At 33.9% G+C, this 25,993-nt stretch overlaps 1 protein-coding gene across 1 annotated transcript in view; it reads left to right on the top strand.

The window, feature by feature from the left end:
* Window positions 1–25,993, top strand: part of LOC129949191 (uncharacterized) — a 126,440-nt gene that overhangs the window by 26,449 nt on the left and 73,998 nt on the right. The window lies entirely within an intron of this gene.

Raw genomic sequence — 25,993 nt, 5'->3', positions numbered from 1 at the left:
AATTTGGCTAGTGGAAGTGAAGTCTTTTGATTGATGGTTTAATGTAGATGGCATTTCGTCACACCACAACAACAATTGGCACCTTAATCACTTCTTTTTGCAATATTTATAAATTAGCATAACGAAATATAAGCCCCTGGAAATCTTTCAAAAATTGTTGTAAAGAACTTTATTCATAAGAGCCAATGGCTTGATTATTTAAGAAAAGAAAACAAATAACTTAAATTCCGAAATGGGTTTTAAGTCGAAAGCGAGTGAAATACTTTGAAATGTGTTTGTTTTTTAAATGTGAAGACTGCTAAAGGTTTAAAAAGAGTTATTATGTTTTTTTTTTCAAAAAAAAATATAGGAATTGACAAAATAACTTTATTTTGTGTTTCATAATTCAAATAATACTTTTTTTTCAAGGATTAAAATGTTTTGAATGCGAATCTCACCTTTAAATTTTTTATCACATCAAGTTTTAAAAACACGGCCCTTTAAAAATCCTAAAGACAACCCACGATTGGAATTTTCAAAGTTAGATTAAAACTGAAAATATTTTAGGATGATTTTGTAAAGTCTTCTTCTAGATTCAGTTACAAAATTTTAGTTTCTCACTTAATTTCTAAAAATTCTTATTATTTATGAGTTCTTATTTGATTTTATATGAAGTTTTTAGTAAACCTTTAATTTAATACTTTCATAGTCTTCGAAAATTTGTTTTAGAGTTAATATTCATTGCTGATTTCGATTGTGAATGTTATCAACATTATTTTTACATTTCGTATGCATATTTCAAAAAATAATATGTAATTACAGGGCCAGATTTAGAGGTCCAGAGGCCTCGGGACAATAAAGAAGCGGAAGCCCCCCGCCCCAAATTTTTTTCACTCGAGTTTTTCAACAAATAATTTATTGTGAAACCAAGTAGATTCCTTTAATATTGAACAAACACATATAAACATAAACGGAAAAAGAATTATCTAAAATTAAATTTTAGGGTTAACGATCGGAAACTTTCGAGCTTTTTTACCCGAAAAATCGTTGATGATATCATTGGAATCCAGTTATCACAGTAAATCGCTTTCAATGCTCCGGAGAGAAAGTTTCGATAGTACGTTTTGTCCCATCGTGATTCGAGCCTATTTTTTATAATTTTCAATTTTGAAAATGAACGCACTCCAGTGCAATTTGTTACCATCAAACCCAAATACATTCTTTATGCAATTTCGAGGTTTGGGAATGTATGTAGCTCTGAAATTTTGATTTTCGATAATTCGGTAGTAAAAAAGTTCCGGCAATTGATCTGTTCCATAGTCCTTCTCCTTTTTGTATCAGTCAATAAAAGACTCAAATTGAACCAACTCATTACCAAGACTAGGCTCTAAATATTCCGGATACAATTTCACCAATGCCTCTGTTGCAGCGTGCAAATTTTCAGCATCCATCTTCTCGATGTGATTCAGGAATCCAGATCTCGAACGTACAGCAATTTTTCAGTAAGAGAAATGGATAGCTGGTCAATCACTGGGATGAAGCAGGATACTTTGTATTTTTCCTTGTGTGACAGATTTGCGTCTTGTGGTTTCCCGTAATCGACCGGATTCAACCTCACATTTCTCGTTCTGGTGCGGGTGCTTGATTGTACATAGTTATCAGTATGGGATATATTTTTAGCTGCTTCCTTATATTTATCAAACTCATTTCGTTTGGATTCCACGAATGATTTCAATGATTCTATTGCAAGCATTGCCGATTTAAGAATAATTTTCGGGTCTTGCAAAATGTTTGTAGCGTTGAATCGGTCCAAGATATCGTTCCAAAATGTTGCAAACAAAGCGGTTTCGAAGCCAATCATCTTCTATAGAAGGTGCGTTGCTTCATTCTTCACGATACCTTTTTGCTCTTTATTGGAAGATATGGTGGTAAGAGCTTCTTCGATTTCCGAATAGCCGTTGATTAAGGCTTTTGTAGCTTCAGCTACAAGACCAACGAGTATCGCTGAGCTTTTTCAAGACTAAAAACTGACCGCTTTTCTTCTCCGATAATTTCGCAATCCGAATTCGGTGTCGCTCTGTATTCTGGCTGTGAAAAACATGTACAAATTCTGCACAAAGTCGAAGAATTGAACAGCCGATGGACAAATTACCAATTAGTCAATAAAAATTGATTTTTCCAAGAATTGAAGAACACCGATTCTTCATAAACAGCAATTAATTTATATAATTTATAAAAAAAAAAATATCGAGACACGGAATCGAATACCCAACCTCCGAGCTTGCGGGCTAGTACCACCCCACTCAGTAATTAACCGATTGGAGTACTCTCTCAAGATGGGCAGTGAATTGGAAGTATTTCATATCAGGGCCATTCGAGATTTTGATATTTCACTGATTGCCTGATTGGAGTAAACAAATATAGATCAATGATTTCTGTTACAAAGTACTGTAGGCTTTAGGTAAAGGTAAAAGAGCAAAAAAAAATACATATTAAAGGAAAAGATGTTTATTAGTTGGAACAAAAAAGTTTAAACAAAAATTTTCCCAAGTCTTTATTGTGGTGACCCCCGTTTGTGGAGGCCCTGGGGCTTCCGCCCCGGTTGCCCTCCCCTAAATCCAGCCGTGTGTCATTACTTACAATCCATTTTGCTTTCTTCTGTTGAAACGGGTTTGCCGCAAATGGTTCAACGTTTCTAAAAATAATTTGAAACACGTAAAATTTAACAACTTATAAACATTTTATAAAGTATTATAAATATTTCAAATAAATATCGAAGAAATGGATTTTAAATTTGAAAATTCCTAAGGAATTTAATCGAAAAAAGCTACATCATAAATTTAGTTAGCCTTTTTTTGAACATAAAGTAGTGGGGTAATTTCAAAGTCGGATTTAAGACTATCAAAATCAATCGAAGAGAGCAAATTGATTGCGAGGAATAAAAACCTGTCGAACAGTGCCATGTCTAAATTCTCTCAGAATTTCAAACTTTAATTTTTAACTGTGAGCGGTTCTTCGAATGTGCAGGACTCTTCGATAAGGGGTTTCATTTTAATATTTGCAAAAAACTAATTAATATAAAACCAATTGACGCACAAAACAGTGACATGTTAAGAATGGGAGGATTTTTAAGAATAATTCTAGAACTTTTCGATTAGCAAACACTTTTTTATATAGTAGCCTTTGAAATCTAATCACTGAAAAAGACAATTTTTGGATATAGTCTACATCATTTTGATGCATTTCAAGGACAAAGTTTAAGACTTATGACTGCAAAATGTTCACATTTTTTGTAGTGAATTCTTAAAATTCCAATGTTTTTTTTAAATAGTGATTCTTCCCATTTTTAGTAATATTGTGGTTTTTCCAGTCAAACATCAAAAATTAACGAATTTATAATCGAAAGTTGCCAAAAATTGGCATATTCAAAATGAAACCTTTTATTAGAAAACGCTTTACAGAAAAACAAACACATGACTAAATAATAAAAGATTTTGAAGTTTTCCCATTCCGATCCAATCAGAAGTTTGATTTTGAAATTAGCAAAAAACCGAATATTCGAATATTGAATTTATGATACCAGAATTGAGAATGGAGAGGCTATTCGTAAGAAGTACTAAAAAAGAAATAAACTAATTCTGTATGAAAATACGATGCAATGTCGTTTATGGAATGCCTAGTTCCAAAGATCGACGAGATATCGACAATTCTATTTATTTATTTATTTCATCAATTGATCGAAGATCTGCTGATAACAAAATTAACACAAAATAATAATGTTAATAAGATACATACATATTTACAACGAAATTTAGATTAAATTCAATTAAACTAATCTCTATTCATACAGAGGTCAATTTAATTATAAACCATATTAAAAAGATACAGAGAACGTGTTATTGGTTCATTTAGACCCTAATTAGTCCTATGAAGAGGAGGATGAAATAATACAATAATGTTGCGAAAAACTCGTGATTTAACATGGAATGGAATTAATGAAAGCAAATCACAAGAATTTTTTCTGTTATCAATAATATCCTTAATAAACAAAGTACTTTGGACATATCTTCGTCAATTAAGCGTTTTTAAGGCAATAAGAGCGCATCTTGATTTATAATCTGGTAAAGACCCAACCCACTTAAGTTTTCGAAGTGCATAACGAGTGACTCTTTTCTGAACTCTTTTTAGATCTTTGTCTCAATTCTTCTTAGCCGACGCACACTGTTTCTATACTTCAAATCACAAACTTCTTCTTAAAACTCTGACTTTTCCGTCAGTTTCAGTATTGCCTAGTGAGTTGGTGGCCCACAATGACGTTTAATTTTGATATTAGCAAAAAACCGAATATTCTTAAAGTGAAATCAATGTTAGCCCCAAAAAGTGGCAACTTAAAGATAGACAAGCTTTTTAAGAATAATTTTTTAACTTTCCGAGTGCCAAATACTCTATTATAGCAGCTTCTGGGGTGTTAGAGGACTCCGTCAACGAAGATGATTTGTTGATGTTAGTCCGCTTCATTTTGATTTTTTTTAAGAACAAATACGACTTTGTAAATGATTTGACATAAAATTTAAAACTCATAAGATGTAATTTCTTACAAAAAATGTTTTGTAATGTCTTTTGTGGAATGCCTAATTGCAAATATTGACAAGATATCTATAAACCTGGGTCTAAGTCAGCACTACAGTCTGAATTCTTATTGAGCAACGCTGTTTCGATTATCACATTATTAACTTTCCAATAAAGCTCGAATTTTCTTACCAGTTTCACTTTTGGTGGCTCAGAATACGCTGTGCGATGACCCAAAAATGATTTAATTTTGTCAAGCCGTTACTGCAAAATGTTTCCTTTTTAAATAATAAATTCTAACAATTCAATAAGTTTTTGAGGTGTGATTCTCTCCATTTTGAATTATGACGTGATTTTTCTTATTAAACATCAGTACTCGTTAACTAAAAATTTACATCTGCCATATATCGATTTATTTAAAATGAAACCTCCAATTGGAAAGTCCTTTACAGAAAAACCAACAAATTACTAAATAATAAAAGATTTCAAAATTTTCCGATTTCGATCGCCTTTTGTTTGCACTCATAATTCTCTAGCTGTCTAAAATCTCAAATAAAAAGAACAAGCAACTAATTACCAAAAGTAAATTAATTTTAATATCACAAAAAAAAAACAAATTTAACTGATGCAACAACAAAACACAATAAAACCTTAACCTATCCCCCAAAAGATCCGTCATTAAAATCATATAACGCTCTACTCTAAGCAATTTATTTTGGATTTCGTCTAAAAGTTAATTTCAGATCGCCATTCAAGCTGCAACAAATGGATACAAATTATTTTCGTATTAGATACAAATTCATAAAAGAAATGAAAGAGAAAAACCCAAGAAAATAAAACAAAAATTATGTAACTTTGTTATGGTGTAGACGTTGTTGTTGTTGTTGGGAGAAAGTTGTTGTATATTCAGAATGAAACAACCAAAAATTTAAAATAAATAAATAATTATGGGTTATCCAAGTTTTTGTTTGTTTTTTCTGCTTGCATTGCATAAAAAAAATGAAAAGGTGTAAATATTTATTATAATGTCTTTCAATATAGAAGCTTTGTTGTATTTCCGGGTGTTAATAAGTCTTTTATGTTTTAAACAATGACCCAAAGTAAATTGTTTCACAAGTTTCAAAAGGTTTTGTTTTATTGTTTTGACAAATACCAATTATTTTTACATAGCCTAGGACGTAGGTATAAAAGTAGTTTTTGGAAAGATTAAAGTCTGAATTTAATTCGACTTCTTGGCATTGTTTTCTTTTTTGTATTAAATGATGCTGGTAGGTGTTCCGTAATCAGATGATGATGATAATGATGTAGGAGTTTATGATGCTTTGAAGTTTAAGATAAAAGTGAAAGCAAGAATTTTTTGCCAACACAAAATTGTGTTTTACACTTTTACTTTCACCCACATACATATTTTATAAGTCCTACATGAGCTTTAACCCCCGTTCCTCCTCATTGATGTTTCATGGGCCAAAAATCAAACATTGAAATCTCTCTAGCTCTCAGCTCAATTGACTTTTATCTAAATAAGTTTCTGTGAATCAGATAGGATGATTGGAAATTCCGAAAAAATCGATTTAGCTTCATTCGACCTCTTTCAGCTCTTTTAAAAAAATAAGAAGAAAAAAAAAACAAAAATTGGCGAAAATGTTCGCACATTTAATTGAGGTTAGCTTGTCCCACCTCAGTTTGTTTTCTTTGTTTCTGTTTTTCATCCCGCATCGATTGATTTGAATCCATTTATTCACCTTTTATCTCAATCAAATGTTGAAGTATTGAATAGGTAAACCTTAATACAGCTTACAGATGTATGTGTATACTTATAGAATCTATGGGAAAATAATACGACAACAAAATCGAGGGTAGATATCAAAATGGGTTTCCCACGCAGTCCTATAAAGTCTCTCTAAGGCCATGTAAATGTATCCTTGAACATTTGAGTTTATGTTTGAAATATCTATTTGTTTTCGGGTACCTTCTTTTACTTATATAAATATATACTTTTGTACATGTGTAGGCCCATTTATGTACTTTCTGTTTGTTGTAATTTGGTTTTACTGACATTTTTACTGGATCTCACTTGGGAAATTTGCTATAAATCGACATAGTTTGATTGGGATGTTCTACAAAATAGAGGTTTGTATTCTTTATAACATGATTTTTTACTTATAAAGTTGTTTTGCTAAAAGGGTTCTATTTGTCCTTAAAGTTTTTAGTCACCAAGAGGTTTTGAACAAACTCATGTGAGCCCTAGTGTCTCCCTCATACAGAACTGTGTCATTAGATGATTTATTGCAAACAGCTTAACAGATTCTTATTAAATTTGTCAATGTAACATTTTGTCGACCTTAATGAGTTTTATTGATTTCGTAAAGCAATATTATAAGTCTTTTCACATTTTGTCAAACCGCAATTTCATAAATACGTCATAATTTCAGTAAAAAGGATGTTCTGGTTCACTAAGGCGTATACGCACTAATTTTATTCCTCATTTCTTGGTACACTTCATTTTAGCTCTTGTCTTTAAGGAAATCCGTAATATTGAACAAAGAAACAGAATTCTTATTAAAATGATTGTGTTTTTGTTCATTCTTTTGTTTCAATGATTCGAAAAACAAAGAAAGGCGACCAAAGCACTAAATCATCGCGCATCATAATAAATTGCCAAGGCATCAGATTTTTTAAATTAGTAACTTTTGTTATGGTTGATATTTTTTTGTGTACGAGTAAGTACTTAAAAGTATTACAAAATGTAGATGCCACATTATTTTGTTCTCAAATTAAAACAGTAAAAAGTTGTTTCAGACTGCTTTTTGTTTATTCTGTGGAAATCTTTGATGTAGGTACCTAGATTTTCTTTTAATATTCTAACCAAGATGTCTTAGCTATGCTTTGTGGCATAAGGAAAAGCACAGTACGTTTGATAAAATGTACCGTTTGACTTTATTGCTTATCTCCATTAAACAATTGCGACAAATTGCAATCCATCTTCTTTCTTTGATGATGGCAAGTCATGCATTTTCCGCCTCTATATAGAGCTTCAATTTTTATTTTCTTGATGTAACGCAAACATAAAGTGTGTGCAACATTCTGACAACAAACATCAACAACTACACTAGGCTACAAACGTAGCACTACACTATACGTAAGGTAGACAAAACATAAAGTGGAAAATGAAAAACTATTACCATAGAGAACTGAAACTGACTGTGCTCGCCGCCCGTGGGATATTTCAACATCAACGCCACATGATATATTAGAGTCGTAGCAATCTATCTAAAACTGAAGCTATATGTTGTGTGTACCTTATGCGTCTTTCTCAGCTGTCATGTCAGTATGGCATAGTGGGGCAATTTATTTGGGACAGTAGATTGTGATACAAATAAAAGTAACCTTTTCAAAATCAACAACTAAAGCTTCAAAAACTCTGTTAAATTTTGAAATCTTCTTGCTTACAAAAACTATTTTTCTTCTTTGACACTTTTCGTATATTTGTATATTCCCCTTTGTTCTTACTTCATATATCCCTTTAAATTAGCTATGGGTTTCGGTAAAGCTTCTTTATTAACCCTTATGATCAGCATAGCATTTTTATATACTTTTTTCTTATAAAAACATTACCCGTGTTTTGTTGCAAAATCTATCAATAGTATAGTACGATTTTACACGAATAACATAAAAAATATCCGCAGTATCAATACTACCGATAAAAGTTGAAGTAGAATCTTACTACGGATGGGTTTTTGATATTTATACAAGTCTCGAATGGATCTTATATGATTTCGTTCTCAAATGTTGATACGATTGATAGTGCAAAACTTATTTAATCTTATAAGAAATATTGTTTTCAACATTCGGTAAAATTTTGAGAAATTTTGAGAAAAAACTAATTGACAGTTTTTTTGGAAAAATTTAAAACCCTAAACCTAAAAAGTTGATTTTTAACTCAAATATTTCTTCAAAACTTTGACAAAAACAATATTTAAAGTTGGTAAAAGTAGCTTTTCAAAAATTGAAAATATTGTCTTCGAATTTTTTTTTTATTTCACAGAAAATATTGTTTCCGATATTCAGTAGTTTTTTATAAAATCCAACAGTCCGTTTTTTCATACAAAAATAAGATGTTAAATTTATAAAAATTTGCTTTAGACTAAAAATCTATTTAACAAAACTAGATTATCAAACTAAACTATTTCTTGATATGAGAAATATTGTTGGTAATTTTAAAATTTTTAAGAATAATTCTTACTTACTTACTTACTTAAGGTGGCGCTACAGTCCGGGGCGGACCTGGGCCTCAACCAACAAGCGTCTCCAGCCAGCTCGGTCCCTAGCTAGCTGTCTCCAGTTTCGCACGCGAAGTTGGTTGAGGTCCTCTCCCAACTGGGTGCACCACCTGAGTCGCGTCTTCCTCTACTGCGCCGTCCCTCGGGATTGGATTCGAAGACCTTCTGGGCTGGAGCGTTGATGTCCATCCGCTCTACATGACCTAGCCATCTAAGCCGTTGGACTTTAATTCTGCTAACTAGGTCAGTGTCGCTGTACAGCCCGTACAGTTCGTCGTTATATCTTCTCCTCCATTCTCCATCTATGCGTACGGGACCAAAAATCACCCGAAGAATTTTTCTCTCGAAGCATTCTAAGACGCTCTTATCTTTCTTTGACAGAGTCCAGGCCTCAGCGCCATAAATGAGAACCGGGATGATGAGTGTCTTATAGATGGTGATTTTACATGCTCGAGAGAGAACTTTACTTCTCAATTGCCTTCTTAGTCCAAAGAAGCAGCGATTTGCAAGAGTTATTCTTCGTTTGATTTCAGCGCTGGTGTCGTTGTCTGCATTAATAGCGGTGCCTTGGTAGACAAAGTCCTTAACTACCTCGAAGTTATAGCTGTCCATGGTGACGTTTTGTCTAAGACCTCGTTGTTCAATGTCCTTTTTTGATGACAGCATATACTTGGTCTTGCCCTCATTGACCACTAAACCCATCTTCTTCGCTTCCGTCGCAATGCTCAAAAACGCTCCACTGACATCACGCTTTGATCTTCCAATTATGTCAATATCATCTGCGTATCCGAGTAATTGGATAGACCTTTGAAAGATTGTGCCTCTAGTGTTGACGGTTGAGTTTTGTACAATTCTTTCGAGAACGATGTTGAAGAAGTCGCATGACAGTGCATCGCCTTATCTAAAACCTTTTTTGACATCAAATGAATCGGTAAGATCTTTTTCGACCTTGATAAAGAAGCGCGCATTCTAAGAAGCAGGGATAAGTTTAACAGGGATGTCAAAATTAGACATTGCTCGGTAGAGCTCTTCCCTATAGATGCTGTCATACGCGGCTTTAAAATCGATAAAGAGATGGTGGGTATCGATTCGAAGCTCCTGGGTTTTTTCCAAGATCTGCCGTAGTGTGAATATTTGGTTGATAGTGGACTTTCCTGGTCTAAAGCCACACTGATAAGGACCAATCAGGTTGTTGACGAATGGCTTCAGACGTTCACATAATACGGCAGAAAGGATCTTATACGCAATGTTAAGGAGACTGATGCCTCTGTAGTTGGCGCAGTTTAGAGGGTTTAGAGATAATTCTACTGACAACTTTTTTAACCTAACACGAAAACCTACAAACTTTCAAGCAAGACAAATCGACAGATGGAATATAAAGTTATCAGTGTGGGTCGCATCCCAGCCTCTTTTCTTGTTTTAGACAGAAAACAAAAAATAAAAGCCCCACTGTTCATTGAAATAGCGCGCTGTTGCTTGAAACTGCTCAACTCTCTTTGTTAAAGCTTCATAGAGGTTAGATGAAGTGGCATATTATGCTGATGTTGAAGTTGAAGCTGAAACGATGCGATGCTATGAACTCATTCGTATCTATCATCGAAAAATATATTTCCAAAGTGCAACAACAAAACACCTCGTGTGTGTTTTCCAGATTTTGTTCGCTCTGCTCCCTGGATCTGGAAGTGTGCTGCAAAGCTAATGCATTCGCATCTTTTTCTACCTATACGTAGCTACATTTGTCGGTTTTATGCCATAAACACAAGAACTATACCTATACGGCTATATACAACAGTTCGTTGAAATCTCACCCGTGAAACCACCTGAGGTTGAAACGTAAATCCGATGAAAGCACAACACAGACGGATGTGCTTGCAAGCGAAATGAGTGACAGAGCATAAATTTGTGTATAGCTCGATTTTCTATATATCCCCTCCGATACGTATATTATTTTTGTATCTGATGGAGTTTGTGTTTTCTTTTCGAGAAATGTTATGTTTTCCTTCTGGTTGTTCACCAAAACACCACCTTACCACAACCTTACCGCCATTAACCGCAACGGCAACGGCAACACGGTGGCGCAGCGCTAGCGTTCAGCGAAAACGTTAGCGGCTGCAGTTTCGAGAACAATACTCTCTTCGCTGTTCGTTCATGGTTCATGGGAATGGTGCGATGTTGTAGAATGGTCTTACCTATAGCTAGAAGCTATATAGGCAGACCCTACGCGCCTTCCTTACCTTTGTATTTTTATTTGTGCTTGAGTAGTAATAAAAGTGGGGTGCTGAAGGTAAATGACCTTTTTTTCCATCTCCGCTACGCTACAATATGGGACGTAATTTTGCAAAAGACAGAAACGCACTATACTCGGTGGTAGTCTTGAGAACCATTACTTTTTCTCTTACAAAGGATACTCTCACAATGGCAATGGTTCCCCCAACAAACATTCAGCTTCTTTTTGATAAGATTCAAGACTATGTCTCATGTTGAACTGAGATATACTCGTAAACTGCAATCAGGGTGCTATCGGCAGGATGTGCCTACTGCTGCTAACTTCTCCATGCATAGCATAGGCTTACATACCACATGCATAATGCGATTACAAAGCCACATTATTTCTTATCGAGATTTCTCAACAAAGGACAAAAAATATATAATGCTGGATTTCCTGATGTAAGATGTTAATTTGCGGGAATGAGGGTGCGAGGGTGCGTGACGACGACTACGACGACGATGAGTCTCAGCAATTACGCCATATTCAACCTGTCTTAGATGTAAACACATTATTCTTCGACCCTTCTTCTTGAAAGAGATATCGGTACGGTAAGGTCCTTTTTTTGCTAACTTACCATCTATTGATGATGCAACTCCCTTAAGGGACGCTAGCGATGGCTGGTTGTAATTAAGGGATGAACTGTTGCGAGAATAATGTAATTGGATAGTCTTGCGTAAAGGATGTTAGATAGGTATGTCTTCTATAGGTACATATATAAAATGCGATGAAAGAAATGGGTCGAAGAATAACTACCTCTCCATATATTAGATAGTCCTAGAGGGTTGGCGGATGAAGGAGTGGGTTGTTGTATTTACTGTGCACGTGACTTCCTTTCGAATTATGCCGTAACATACCCTCAAATCTTTTTCTATTTTTCTATTTTTTTTTCCTTTGCTTTCTTTTGTGAGCTTTTTGCGAGGGAGATAAAACTCATCTTGAGTTCGACCACCGGCGGAGAAGTTGGGAGGCGGTAGACTATTCGTCTACTGAAACAAAACACTTTCACGGCGTTTTTCCCAGTGGAAGATGTATAATAACAACAGACGCACAGCACAACCACGGTGTGGTGGCAAGAAACACATATTTCCGATTTAATTATGTGCTTAATTAATTGGGAATACATTTTCTGTTTTTGTGAATATTTATTATTATGTTTGCGTTGAGAGTAATTTTGTTATTCGTGAATCGTGAAGAAAGTTTAGAAATTGCTTAAGGGATGTTTTGTGTTTGTCTATTTGCTTAAGCGTATGCGTAGGACCTAAGCTCTATTGCGATATTGTTCATGGTTAACGTGGTTTTGGTTAAGTTAATTGTATCGAGAGGTCAAGGGCCTAACACATGCATACATATAAGTCCACTGGTATATGTTGAAGGTTATTACGTATCTAAAAATATTCTGCTAGAAGCTCTTCTGCAATATTTAATCTCCGTTTTATGTACCGAAGTAATCAGAAATGGATTATCTTCTAAGTCACTCACTTCTTCTTTCCTAAACTTTTGAAATTGGAATTCATGCATTTTAAAAACCCTTAATCAATTATCGAAGTTCATAAGTTTCTGGTCAGCATCCATTTAACTTTTAAAATATAGCCTGCTCTTAACCTTTCTAAACATTCATAAATCCACATATCTCTTTCACACTAAGCCCATATGACTTTCTGACTAAATAATATTTTCTACGAGTCAGTAGTTTGCCACTGTACACCCCTTCCCCCCCAAAATTTGAGATCTAAACAAACAGCCATTATATTCAGCCAAACAAAAGCTGATCCTCAACCTTAGCCAAGCATGAAAAACGGCTGCGTGCTGGACACAAAAATAGAATAACCTTAAGTCGTTAAGATATAGAAAGGCATACGATACCTAACCTACCGCCAATTTATTTCCAGCCGAATGAGTTTCCTGCTTTTATTTTATTTTTTAATTTTGTGTGCTTCTTTGTTGTTGTTTGACGACGGACGTCGACTTCGACGTCGACGACGGCTTAAACTTCAACGACAACGAAGAAGAAGATTTTAATGACGATGATCATGATAATGATAGTGCACAATGACCCATTGTCTTGAATTCTGTGTGATTTACTTGACCATTGTGCTTGAATGTTTTGCAGCGGCTGACCGAACCGAAAAGCATTGCTTGGTTGAACTATTTCATGGTTAATTTGCACCAATGCCCGCAGGCCACTAGCCAGCCAGCCCCGGAAGGGATGAAGAAATCTATACTGTTCTTGACTTAAAAAATAAAATAATGCTAATATATTATTTTTGTAAAGAACCGTTGATTTAAATCTTCTTGCTGAATGCTGAAGGTCTTAAAAACAGCATGCAGCTTGACCTTAATGCCAGTTTCCCACAACAAGTCGAGAAGTCCGTCATGATATACTCGTTTGCTATATCAACAGAGAACATCTAATGCTGGTTTGGTTATAATAACTTTTTCTTTTAGCTGACTTAATGATGGTTATATACTTGGGATGAGAAGAATCATGTAGATCATGTGAATAAAACGACTACAAGCCCAAGAAATCCCCAAGTTAAAGATGTTTCTCAAGCGAGCTGAATACTAATCAGAATCTCATACCTTTTCCATCATCACATTTTAACAATGCACTCTGAATTTCGGAAACATCAGCAACAAGCAAAATAAACACATCAGGAACTGTGTCAAGTCGAGTGATGGCAGTTTCGAATGCGGGAAAGACTCGGCACTTGGACTTATATAGAGTGTGGCGGTGATAGGTCTGGTTTTTGAATTTATGGTCTAATTTTGATCCAAGGTTGTGCTATAAATTCGGAGAAAGTCCATTAAATTTAAGTGTAGGTGTTTTCAGTACATGTAAAATGGTGACGAAAAGGGAGTGAAGATGTAGAGAGGGGAGAAAGAGTGGTAAAATAAATGATATACATGATTAGAACAGCTAAGGATTTTATGAGCTATAAACTTTTAAAAGCGAACGTGTTATTTTCCTGTTCCAATAATGGTTCGGGCTTTTTGATGGGATTGATATGGTTTTTGAAGAAATAAAATTAAACAAAAACTGAAGACGACAAAATGGGGATCGTGTTTGACGAAATCCACATTATTGAGGTTCAAAGTAACCATGTCGTATTAGAAGTTGGTGTTTAAATAAAATACTCCTTATTGAACAGTTTCGTATTGGAAACAAATTGGAATCTTATGACATACCATATACAGTGCCGTTCGAAAAATGTTGGTCAAACTTTTTTTCTATTTTTTATAATTTTGTCAAATGTGTTGAAATAAAAACATATTTTTTAATGAGTTTTAATTTTACTATGCGGTACTAAACGTTTTATAATACAATAAGAATTTTGAGATTATTCGAAAATAGTCACGGGGGTAAAAAGTGATTATACCGAAAAATGAGATTTTTAAGTGTCTGTCTCATTTTTAAGGATTACAGAAAAATACTTTATTGCTGCATTTTTTGTTCTTTATTGCTTCTCAGAAACATGTTATATCTAATTAGTACAGCTGCACATCGGCGAGACATTGAATGAGAAAGGTTTTTCCATGTGTATGCAGGTGTATCAACTGACTCTGGGCGCTTTTTCGCAACCTCAAGTTTCATTATAGATCACATTTTCTCAATTGGAGTGAGATCTGGACTGTAGGGAGGCTAAATTAGTACATCGATAGTCTTTTCTTCGAAGTCCTTTTTACCTTTAGAAATTAAAATAGTCCAAATTTTATTTTTAGTCATAAAAGTTTTAGCAATTTTTTTTAAAGTTTAATATAAGTCAATCATGGTAAAATTTAAAACAAGTTCATACCTACAATTTTGGCTGTACGACAAGGAGCATTGTCTTGTTGAAACTGCAAGTGTTCCCAAAAAGTTTAGGACCTTTGGATCCAATACGTTTTCCAGGACTCGACGGTAAACTTTTGCATTGAGTTTTGATTCTAGAAAGCTTATTCTACCCTTTTCAACTCCAAAGAAGCATCATCGTACCTTCAGTTTTAGGTGTCTTTCTTTCGGTTCTCTTCGATCCTCTCATGTCCAGCATGGATATTAAATTTTAATTCGTCCAAAAAGAGGACATTCCACATGTAAAATAAAAATACAAATAAATTAGGTGGCGCAAAAGTCCGTAGAGAACCAGGGCCTAGTGACTTACAACTCTCAACCATTCCTGTGTGCGAGTAATTGCAGTTAATATGCCCAATCCGAACGTATAATTTGAGAATCCATTTTTTTCATGACAGGAATTACCCAAAAAATAAATGTTGGTGTGCCCCAGGGCTCTGTTGTATCTCCAACACTCTTTCTCATTTTACCGTTTTTATTGGGTCCCATTTAGGTTGCTCCTGAGTCTAGAGCAATCGTATTTCTTTGACTCTTTTTGAAAAATCTATATTCAGTAACGGATTAAGTGCTCTAAGCATCTTTTTCACTAAGATTGACGACATTGCTTTGCCTGTAACTTGACACAGATAATTTTTAAGGTCCACCAGAGTCCTGAACCGATGCTGCCAACGACTGTTCAACACCTAAAAACGATTCTCCACAGTTTATTGAGCTATATTCAGTCTCTTAGAAATTGAGACGTGGCAGACACAAAATATTGGCTTGATGATTTTTCCCAATTTTTTTTTTCGTAAAATCTAAACTCTGCTCTTATTGATAATAACATGTTCTGTACGGTGTTTGAATGACGTGTTTCTACCTAGTATAACACCAACCCGTTGCGTTTCTAAATTCCAAGAACTTATCTCAAAAAGGGTTATAAAATGTTTGACCAACATTTTTCCAACAGCACTTTTGTACCTGCGTTGTGTGGAATGTATTGGAATGAGTACTTAAATGTCAACAAAAATAAGGGAAGGAATTGTTGTTCTTCAATCAACAAAATTGGATAAATGTTGCAGTAAAAATCATATTTTTTTAAGTGTGTAGCTGTTTCTGAAACTAAGAAGAAATTTAATGATAATATTTTCATAGAGTTTTTACTTTTGGAAAAAATATGTTAATTTCTTTTTTAAACTTCAGCAATTCAGTTAAATAATAGCACAACTGTGCCTTAAATAAAATTAGCTAGTTTTGAAACACAACTACTTTTGTTTTCAGTGTTACAAGTTTGATATTACAAGTTTCCATAAAAAACTCAGTTTTCATGGATTTAAAAATCAATAGTTCTAAAGGGTTCCTAGTAGTAGTAGTTTCGGTTTAATTTTGTGTAAACGTAAAATGCAGAATATTGCTGAATATGATTCCTTCGTTTATAAGATGTTCGAGGTGAATCTTTTCTTTTGCTATGAAATTTGGGGTTTTGACATTTAAAGTAGGTCTTTTGTAATGATTTTAAAAGACTTTTAGTCTGGGCCTTTACTGTATTACTTTTTGAATTAAATACTTTTGAATTCAATTAGATTAATTTTAAAATTTAAGACAATTTAAAGAAAACTGTAAAAACTTCTGTCAAGGAGTTCGTCAATAAATATTCTTTCGCGTCTTTGCATTATGACATCGGGGAGGGTCTTAAATAATAAGAATAATATTTTTGCAAATAACTTTACTTAGGTCATTTTTCCACATCTTTGAACGTTTTTGTCGCCTCTTTGGTACAGCATTTGGAATGCTCAGACCCTTTAGAATTGGCTTTAATTTGATCAATATTAATCATGTGCAAAGTATAAACGTTTTAAAATGCGGGACTTTGTTCGAGTTTTGAAAATATTGTCACTATCTTCGTCACCAGAGGACTTAGTTTTGCCTGTTCGAAACCCAGTGTTTTACTATCAATTGATTTGCCTTAGACAATTTTACAAATGACTTGATTTTGTTTATCACTTGCTTTTGGTCTATGAAGCTATAACCTAATAAGGTTAAATAATATGTTTAGCTACTCAATATCAGCAGATGGCAGAACATGGGTTAGTAATTTTAAGATTAACATTGTGTCAATATCAAATCGAAAGCAAAGAATTCTTCTATTTATCTTCGGTAGATATACGATTTATGTGTTGAAAGTTGGCAACCCTTTTTACTTTTCATTTATGACTTTATTATTTTGACTTATCAATTTTTGTTATTCAGTTATAAATTTTCAAATGACAATAATTAGAGTCTTTCATCGATAATTTATTTAATTACCACTAAAATTTATTTTTGTAAATTTAAATTTACAATCTCTTGAGATCATCAAACTTTGACTCTTCTTATAATAAACCCATAAGATTGAAAAAAAAATCATTATGTCCTCATTAACCATATCTCCACACTATAAAATTTCACAGGCATTATGCCTGATGTGCTCGAGGAACGACAAAAACAAGTACACTTTGTACTTTGCCCAAATTATCCATTTTCCTTTCTCAAAATTATGTTTTGGTTAAGTCTTCTGAATAACCTGTTTTCTTTTTTGTTGTGAACTTTATGCTAATTAAAAATTAAGTTTCTCGCACTGAAATCAAAAATTACAATGAAACGACAAAAATGAAAAACAAAAACAATATCAACTTCAATGAGTCACCTCGTGCTTCATTTTCGCAGATACGAGTCCCATGCCTCATTGTTGATGGTGGTTTACACATCCCTATCCTTTTTCCTACCACATTTTCAAGAATATGAAAATACCACCAAGGTGATGGCAATGAAAAGTGTTTTTGTTTTTTTGTTGTTGTTTTTTGAGCTCTGAAGAAGAAATCGCTCTGGAAATGGAATTTAAAAAGATGCAAAAACGTGAAGAAGATTGTGTTTTGTTTTGGTGAAACCTTCCTTTTCCCCTTCCTCCCCAACCAAAAAAAAAACCTAAACCAACCCAGTACAATTCATCTTCTCGGTTTACATCAGAAAAAACCATAATATAAGAAAACTTCTCAAGAACCGGCAACCCATCATCATCATCATCACCATCATCGTTGTCGATGTCGTTGTTGTTTTCGTGGTGCACAGTCTCGAGATACAGCTGGGAGCAAGTCAAATAAGCGTTTGGAGCAGTTTTATTTTTTCCGAGAAATAAGTTAGCTTAGTTAGGTTATGATTGCCATATCATCTTTTTTAATTTTAACGTAAAGTAATTTCAAGCTTTCATTCATTCAAAACTACTAAGAGTAGGGTGTTTAAGAAGACTGATGATTATCTGCTTTTGCTTGCACCGTGATTTCCCGAGATATCTTTACGAACCATCATTAAAAATAAGACCTAGTGACTTACAAGTCTCAACCATTCCTTTGTGACAGGGATTGAAGGAACCTACAGTTTTAAGCCGAATTCAAACGGCCTATTCGAGAAAGCACTTTTCGTGTCAAGAATTAGTCTTGGAGACTTTGTGAATTTCTCGCAAGAGGTAGTCCCGTGAAAAAAAAAACTTTAGATGGCACTGGTATGACAGTCCTACACACTAACCAGCACGCTACGTGTACTTCTATTCTAGGAACCATCATTTCGAAGTTAAATATTTTCAGAAATCATATGAAATCTTGAAAATACTACAAAATACTTTAGTACACAAACTTACTGTCAGCTGTCATATTGACAATCCTCAGAAATAGTGTTGACTTTTGAGAATTAAGGTGAGAGCATACTTTTCTTGTGTATTTTCTTTTAAATCAAACTAATGGCAACCCTTTGTTTGTTAGTAATATCAACTACAAAAAATTGAAGCGACCGACACTTGGCCAAAACGAAGAAACGTACACAGGGAAACCTGATTTCACCAGAGCATTGCGGTCGCTTGACACACTTTATGAGGAGAAGGTGACTCCACTTCTTCTGACTCCGTCCAACTTTAACTCCATTCCTCCTCCCAAGCCCCAAACAGTAATAATGCTCTTCCTCCTTCTGATGTGCTTTGCTTCTTGTTCATCAGCCATCTTTCTACCTATAAGTATCTATAGTGGACGACACGAAGCGGATGATTCGAAAGAGTCAAACACTGCGCTGGTTGCTGGCTGCTGGCGGGTGCGCTGCGCTCACTGGGTATTGTCATCAAATACATAACTTGTGTGTTCTGTTGTGATGGTCGACTTTGGTGTCTTTCAAAACTGCGCGGGTTTTACCACAGCCAGCAGCAGCCGAATGAATGATGACAAGGCAGACTGGGCGGTGCGGTGGGGGCAGCAACGCATGATTGCCTTTCTTTATTTATTCTGCAATCAACAAAAATTATGTTCTTGTTTAGTGGTGCCTGTGTTGAATTGATGTTGCTCAAAAAAGTTTTCCTCACAAATTGAGTGCAGTCAATGGAGGAGGTAGGAATAATATGGCGCAGTTATAGGATTCAAGAAACGATGACTACTCTCGTATACCATCGAAGCATCAGCCAAACATTGACGACGATGATGATGACGACGTCGGAGCAATATAAACCAAGAGATATATAGTGGCGGGCTTGGCCAGTATAGTCGGTCGGTTGACGGTTGGGTCTTGGGTTTTGGTAGCTGATGGTGGCTGGTGGATGTGGGGGAGATTCTTTACTTTGGCAGCAACGCTAACACTAAAAACTCAAACAAAAGAGTCAAACCGCAGAACAACCAACAAACAAAAAGAAAACAAAATATGAGACAGACAAGAAAAATGAAAGAAAAACGTTTATGTTTTGTTTTACTTTTTTTTTCTTTTTTTAAGAGCCAAATCTGGAAAGTTGCCTGGACTGGTTTTTGGGGTTTTGAGATCTTCTAGGTATTCGTATAAACATACAAGAGTTTGTAACTGATATGTTTTCCGTGAGACACTTATTCTTAAATGGTCTGAAAGTGTAGATTTGTTGCAATGCAATGTTTTCATATGAATTGTGGGATATTTTTGTTTGTATGTAATATGTTCCAATTCACTTTTGATTAATGCTTTGAATCTGAAAAGTGAATTTTATGTTTTGGTTATGAAAAAAACTAAAAGGGTGTGTTCCTGTGGTGGTGTTTATGAAAAAAGGAGTGCTGTTTTTACGTTATATTCAAAAGAAACTGTGCATGGAAAAAAATATCGAAAAACTTCCCAATAGAAGTTTTTGTAATCAGTGAAGTTTTAAAAGTTGTAAAATTTAATATTGATCGAAACGTCAAGATCCTTAGAATCTAAAACAATAATACAGTAGAAGAAATTCCCATAAGAACACATTTTTTTTATGCATTTTTTTCACTGGATTCCAAATAGCCATGCATTTTCATGAATAATAAAATGTACTCAAAGTTGTTAAGAATAATATAATTTTTTGGAATTTTAACAAAATGAAATAAAAGTTATCAGCAAAAAATACCCAAATAAAAGAGGAAATCAACGGTAAATCGGTAATTATAAAATTGTTATTGTTTAAATCAATATTTTGTAGAGCCACTCCTTGCTCTTAAGACTGATATCATTCGTCTTGGCAAGGATTCCACATGATTTTCCAGTTCGAGGTTTTAATTGTAGCCCATTGCTCAATTATTGCATCTCGAAGCTGTTGAACGTTGTTAAATTTGGTGCCCGTTGGCATAAACACGCCTGGCTATTATTTCCTAAAGATTCTTATTTCTAATCAAACCATTCTCTCATCCTTCGAGTAAAGTAGATATGAGCATGATCCTGCTGGAATATAAAGTCAGCTCCGCAAAACTCTTCAGCTCTCTTAACCATAACTTCTTCTAACTAACTACACATACATTTTTGAGTTTATCCATCCAGACACGAATGCAATTTCAGTCTTTCCATTTGAAGAAAAAGCTGACCAAACAATAACGCTGCCGCCACCGAAGTTGGGTTTCATTTTCACTTCTGTTTGAAGACGCTTCTCATGCCAATATGACTTAAATCCATCTCGACCACCCAAAATGATTTTTTTATCACTGAACAGAACTTTTACCCACAATTAGGACCAGCTTATGTGACTTTCAGCAAAATATAGCCTTGCTAACTAAGGGGCTGCATTTTAAAGTGGCTTCTGAATCTTTTTTTGTGAACGAGGTTATGGTTTGCTTTTAAAAAATTTTCTAACGCGTCGGTTTCCAAATAAGCAAGACAAGTTTTGCCTTGATGGCTCCCTATCTCCCTATTTTTCTAGGAATTTCATGATCACAAAGGTCACAATCTTTGTATGCAGTGATTTTTTAACTTTCTTCCACGCGGCATGATGGGATTCCGTAAAAAAAAAAACCTGAGAATCAGTTTTTATGGCACACAAAATGATGTCCTACATTTGTCAATTTAAACAACTTTATGAAACAACCACTTTCAATTAATCTGTTTTTATTTTTAAAATTACACTTTTTCTTTTATTGTATTCCGCAATCAAACACGAATAATCTTTAAAGGTGATACAAATGCTAAACATATAACTGTTGCCCTAATTTTTGTTTGACAGATCATTTTGGATACAAAAGATAAAAGTGCTGCCAAGTTTGCAGGCAGTGCAATGATATCGACTTCAAGATCCTAAGAATCTAAATCAATACTAATAATCTAATATCTGTTCCCTCAGGATTGCATTTTCTCGTCGACCATAACTCAAGAACTCGCAAAGGTATCGACTTCAAATACGTACATTTTTACAGATAATTTCAAGATATTGAGAAAAGATCTTAAAAACACTCAAGTTCGTGCTCACGATATAGGAATGAATTAAAAAAATCCAATAAACAGACTAACGTTTCTGGTGCGAATTGATAAACCTCTAAGATTTGTGGAACAATATTGTCCTCAAATTTATTTTCTCTCATAATAAATATTGTTACATGTTTTCGGTAAAATTAAAAAGATAATTAAATTAACTGTTTTTCAATACAATTTTACTTAAAAAATCTAGTAGACTCGCTTAACGCCCCAAGCCACTCTACAAAAACAGCTTAAACTTCAATTATTGATTGCATTGTAGTTTGGAAATATAAAGTTTGTTTAACCCTTCTTATTGCCTTCCAATTCTATCACAGTTAGTATTATTAATATCAGTATGTGCACTGTAATTGTTATTAATTGAAACGTCTAGTTTTAAGATTAAATTATTTAACATATAAGGCCACAGCAACAACAGTTAAATGCGATTCTTTTTATCACAATGAAAGCTTCATGAAAATGTTCTTTTTGAGACAAAGACCTTGAATTATTTGTGTTATCTTTATGAAGCAGACAATTTAAATTGCAGAAAATTTACACATTTTCAACATCGTATTCTAAAACCAAGTACTAGAACTAACATTTGTTTCAAAAACTCAATTCAGATTTCGTATTCCATGTCTATGTGTTATTTAAAAATCTTTTGCTGTTATGGATGCCGCTCATTAAAGTTAAAAGAGTCTTTTAACACTTTGCACACTCAATAGAACCCGAAGGCAGGTGATTAAAGTTAATTGCTAACTTAATTTCATTGCGTTAGTGCTTGGTGTCCTCAACCGCATATCCACCTTAAACCACAAATAATATGAGAATGTTCAGCAATTGAACCTGGGAGAGCTTAATTTCGATACCTTGTTGCTCGATTTCACAAGATATTTAGGTCTTCTAAGGTTTTTTTTTGTGCTGTTTGCTACCATCAACAGTCCCATTCAATATCTAAGTTTAACCCAAAATTATATCCTAGATACCATTCAGGTACATGTATTTGTATCCAAGGATACAATTTAATATCTCGGGTCTATAGGTATTGTACCTTACTTAATGAATAGCTACACATTTTACGGGTAATTAAAGTACAAAACATTTCAGCCATCGTGCAATTTGCTCTCAGATTAATTCCGAAAAATTCTAGTTCATAGTTATAACTATTTTGCGTGTATAGAATTAGTTTTCCAGAGCAATAAGAAATACACAAATTTACATTATAACCTCCATGTTGCAAATGTAATTATCAAATTTCATTCTCTTGCTGTTGTTGTTGTTTCTATAAAGTTATATAAAGCATTTCAAAACTGCTTCTGCATGATTCTACGGTCTGCGAGGTATTTCCATCATTAGGAATGAGCACCTCAGGATATTTTTCAAATGCAACAATTTCGAGTTTGCATAAACAAATACAAAAAAACAATCATCCTTTCATCCTAAAGCACAATTTTGCAAAAGTCTGAACCTGATTAGCCCTCAACAACGAACGAAACGAGGCGAGACGAGACGAGATGAAGGAAAACTTTTCCTACAATTTCAATTTATTTCATCTATATTCCTGCGCTATATGAAGCTTATCCGACATCCAAGGTTGTTATAGGTACACTCTACCCCCATAATAACAATACCTACTACACTTACCATAGTCACCTTGGTAACGGCATTTAATGATGCTTAAATTTGAATCCTTATTAATCTTTCCCAGGTTATTATACTACCTTCTAGTCTATACCTACCTATAGAATCATACCTATTTCCTTTTTGTATATATGTACTGTACATCCTTCAAAGCCTTACATATCACGAAGGAACGAGTCACCCTCTAGAAAAGATTTAATGAGATGAACAAAATAAAAAAGGAAGAAAATATAAGAAAAACAAAAACATCTTTAGGTTATGGAAGAATCTCATATTACGAAAGATAAACTATGAGACGGAAAGATTGATCATTAGAGAGCCACGTGCACCCTATAATGCAAGTAGGTATTGAGAATATCACGTTTTCGATTGGTTTTGTGGGAGGAGGGGGAGGGAATTGTGTATATTTGTATGTTTTCTAATGAGTTCGCAATTAGGAGTTGCCATGGCATCAATCACCCATCTGACTGACTTTTAATCTCACTCCTTGTATCCTCCAGCCAGCCCATCACTTTGACGTTCGTTTGTGGTATTGACATCCCCCACCGACACGACGATGACGGTCAACTTCAGAAATCCAGAGCACGTTGTTGGTCAAATTGAAAATGACACCGAAGTGCGGCAGGGGAGTGCACACTGAAAAGTTTGCACGCACAGAAAGACCCAGTTTACAAAACCTCTTAGCTCTTATACATTAACTACGTTACAAGTTTGTTGCAAAAGCTATGGGGCATTATAATTGTACAAGTTGAAAATAGCCTTCTTTATGGAATAATGTTTTGAAAAAAAAATAAGACAAAGTTCATAGAGGAAGTTGATCTAGCAGACATGTACAACTACGAGTACCAGAACCAGTACCTACGTATTTGAACGTTGTGCTGAATGGAAGACTTTCTTGTGGAGCACAAAATTGTTGTGGCTGAGAAACAGCATCCAACCAAATGACTTTGCTGAGATCAGTGTTGCCACTTGTTTTTACAACCTAACAGCGTTAAGGTGTTACATGTTATTTGTGATTTTTTCATTTGAAGTTTTAAAAAATGATGGATGAATGATGAAATGTTGATGTTTTGTTTCTTTGTTGGTTTTTAAGAAAACCTAATGTAAATGTCGCTTGTAGAATTCTAAGAATTTTGCTCCCTGTGAGCCAACTTGATCCTTTGGACTTTTAGAATTCGTTATAAAGCTTAATTATGCAATTCGTCAGAAGAACTAACTAATTTATCGATTCCTAAAACTAATTTATCGTTGCTGAACTTGCATAATAAACACTGTCATGTCCCAAAGCATCCCAGTTGCTCTGTTAGCACATGTTTCTGTATTCTGCTGTTTTCTAGGAACTTTAAATTTTTCTCTTTTGTGGTCGCCAATATAAAGTTCAAGGAATCAAAACTAAAAAATCCTAATAAAATGCATATACGGATCGATGGATACTGCAAACAATGTTTTGGAATTCTCCTTACGTTTAAATTAAGAACGTTTCGAGGAAGAATTTGCAGGAGTGCCAATCGGTAAATCGTGTTGGAATGTATGTTTAGTCCTTATGATTTCCACCTTTTTTTTTACGATAAACATTTTTTAACTTTGTATTGTTCATTTTGCTTTTATTTTCATTTACATTACAAGAAATTCACTTTAGATTCGTCTTCAAATTTGATCGAATGAAAGATTTTAGGTAAGTTGAATATAATTTCAGTAGTGCAGGTCATGTTAACGAAATTCGGTCAAATTTTTTTGGTAGCATTTGGTAATAGCAAACGTTTGTAAAATAATTAAAACTCACACTAAGGCTCATATGCCGAATTCTATGGTTATAATATTTATCAATAAGAAATAATAATTATTATCCCTTATTTTTTTTTGAATATCAATGAAATTTATAATTATAACAAAAAGTGAGAAATAAAAATTGCAAGGACGAATTATACCAACAATTATTAGGACAAAAGACGACTTTGAACTGCTACCAAGACCTAGCAGTTTTGATTTATTTATTTCTTTTCACCTTTCAAGTAACCTGAGTTTATAGAGAATTCATTTAATTTGAATAACAATAAAATTTATAATACATACGTAGAATATAATCAACTTAAAAAAATAATGTTTTTAACAAATTTAATATATTTCTGTTAATATCTAACCTTCTATTATTAAAATTATTTAAAAATCAAATTCATTAAAAGCAATACAGTAATCAATAATAGGATTGTGTTTTGCATAATTTGTACTATGAAAAGGAACATTACAAAAATTACCATCTCTAGGTCACAATCTACATGAAGGTACTTAAGGTATGACAAAGGATAAATAAAGGGGTTTTAGAGTTTATGGATTTTTAAAAGACCTAACCTTGCGTTGGCTCTAGAAATAACGTGGTCAATTTGAAGTGAAAAACTCATTTTATAGTCAAAAATAACTCCAAGATCTTTTACTATCAATTTTGTAATTGAAACTAAATGGATCTAGTATCTTAAAAAATGTAACAGACTGCAATTTTGAATGTTGAAATATAAACCATTTATAGAACACCAGTTAACAATGCAGTGAATATCGGTTTGAATATTACTGGGATCTAATAGAGATCTTACACAGCTAAAAGTCTTGAGATCATCGAGATATAAGAGACACTTTGAAAGAAATATAATTTGGCAAATCATTTATAAAAAGAATAAAACAAGTGGCCCAAGGTGGCTGAATGAAAATTTAATTTTTTCATTTGATAAA

The sequence above is a fragment of the Eupeodes corollae genome, chromosome 3 (genome assembly GCF_945859685.1).
Source record: "Eupeodes corollae chromosome 3, idEupCoro1.1, whole genome shotgun sequence".
Taxonomy (NCBI): domain Eukaryota; kingdom Metazoa; phylum Arthropoda; class Insecta; order Diptera; family Syrphidae; genus Eupeodes; species Eupeodes corollae.
Note: the sequence above shows the minus strand (reverse complement) of the source record. Positions and strands in the feature narration are given on the sequence as shown.